Below are 2,064 nucleotides of genomic sequence, written 5' to 3'. Positions count from 1 at the left end.
AATTCTGTATGGTACAGTATTTGTGAAATTTTTTTGCACATGAAATTTAGCTGGTTTTACAGTATTAAACACTTTGATTGTCTTAAATATGATTTTATTAAGGATGTGTTGAGGACTATTAATAAGAGTATCATCCTATAATTCAATATATATTTATAGAAGCTAAACAGATTGGGTTTTACAAACAATAAAGTAACAATGTAGTGCTTAGATCCACACAGTAATCCTAAACATTGTTATGTTACATGGATATTATTTCATCAGTAGCTAAGGCAAGACTTCCTTTATACCTTGTTTCGCGTACTTATTCTTCTAAAGATCATCGGAGGAGGGCAGAATAAAAATAAAATTTAGTTTTTTTATTCAGCAAACAGTCTGCCTAAAACATCCAGACGGAGGAGAAAATAAATATACAATTTTATTGGTGAATGTAAAGTAGGATGGTTAAATATTTAAAATTTATATAAATACAGTATGTATATCTTATATCTTTGGAGATTTCAAGGCAGTGGAGGGCATAATTAAAACTAATTTTTTACTGCAATTTCCTTCTTTTTTTTTTTTTTTGTGGTGGTGGGTGCGCTAATTGCTCAATAATAAAATTTTATTTTTATTTTATAAATACCAATATTTGCAGTAGGCGGGTTCGATAAACAAGGTATAAAAAAGTCTCGCCCGAACATTTGATTTTTAGAATCTATTAACTTACCGATTTTGACAATCTTGAGCTTTTGAAACTTCTTAGTACTTTTTGATCCAGTTCAGATGAAGTCAGGAAACAAAGTTGTTCAGGATAGATTTCAAGGTTGTTAAACAAGTTTCAAGGCTTGAAAATACTGTAAAATATAATATAAATATGTTAAGTGAATTATCATATAAATAATAAAACAAACGATTATAATAGCACCAAATTCCATCACATGAAGAAGTTGATGTATTTTGAAATTTTTGTTCTGTGATAAGTTTAAATGAGGTGTTTTGTGCAAGTTTAAATAATGTAGTCTGTTAAGGTGACTCTCAGGCTGCACATCACAAATTCAGCACACTACTATACAGGTACACATAGTTATTCAAGCTGTGTTAATTACTTAGTTAAATATATTAATGAAAGTAGGTTTATCCAATCCGATTAAAATTAAAAAAAATAAAGTAAAAACAAAAAAATAACAAACATTATGCTTTAACTAAAAAAGTCATTAGCATAAGACAACAATGTAGTATTTTTTTTACTATTATATCACTGAATTATGAAATCTAATTTTACGCGTACATCATCTAATCCTTTAATACCATTGACCAACTTGTGACAAGTGATGAAATGGAATCCCAATCACATTATATGTCTGTATATTACTATTCGCTTTAATAAAGTATTCACTTATTATTATTGTTTTCACAACAAAACTCACCAATTGTTTGCACAAGACCATCTTCATCGGCCACAAAAAGTTCGGCTACAGCCAACTCGGCCACAAGTCAACTCGGCCACAAGTCAACTCGGCCACAAATCAACTCGGCCACAAGTCAACTCGGCCACAAGTTATTTAATGTAAATAAGTTTTTGCATCCTTTTTCTTCAATATATGATTGAAATAAAGTACACAGTATGTTTTAGTAAAACAGGACCACCACACTACCAAAAGAGATTTGAATGCTATTGTCTATGAATTAAAAAGAGTTTATTTATTAATGTGTTCGTCTTCTGTTTACTCACAACATTCTACTTCAACAATAATATTAAACAACAATAAATTAGTGATATTTATATTAATAATACTAATTAGTAATTATGACGATAATAAAGGTGATAATAACAACAACATTAATAGTAATATTTATTTTAACAAATAGTAATAACACTAGTATGGTAATAATAACGATATTTAAATATCAATTACTAATTAGTGATAATAACGATATTGAAGGTGATAATAGCAATAATACAACAATAATAAATTAAAGATAATGTTTATTTTTATAATAATACAATAATACAACAATAATAAATTATAATACTAGGCCTACTTAGTAATAATAGGGTAATAATATCGATAATAAAGGTGA

General features: G+C 27.8%; 1 long non-coding RNA gene across 1 annotated transcript in view; it reads right to left on the bottom strand.

Annotated features, from left to right (window-relative positions):
• Positions 1–655: 655 nt before the first annotated feature.
• Positions 656–2,064, bottom strand: part of LOC117103398 — a 2,058-nt gene continuing 649 nt past the window's right edge. The window contains exon 2 of the long non-coding RNA XR_004444584.1: positions 656–836. This is a non-coding gene — a long non-coding RNA (uncharacterized LOC117103398). The remainder of the gene's footprint in view (positions 837–2,064) is intronic.

Source organism: Anneissia japonica, unplaced genomic scaffold, assembly GCF_011630105.1.
Source record: "Anneissia japonica isolate Jap-2015-1 unplaced genomic scaffold, ASM1163010v1 scaffold287878_len99307_cov181, whole genome shotgun sequence".
Lineage (NCBI taxonomy): Eukaryota > Metazoa > Echinodermata > Crinoidea > Comatulida > Comatulidae > Anneissia > Anneissia japonica.
The sequence above is the reverse complement of the archived record's forward strand: the minus strand, read 5'-3'. Positions and strand labels throughout refer to the sequence as shown.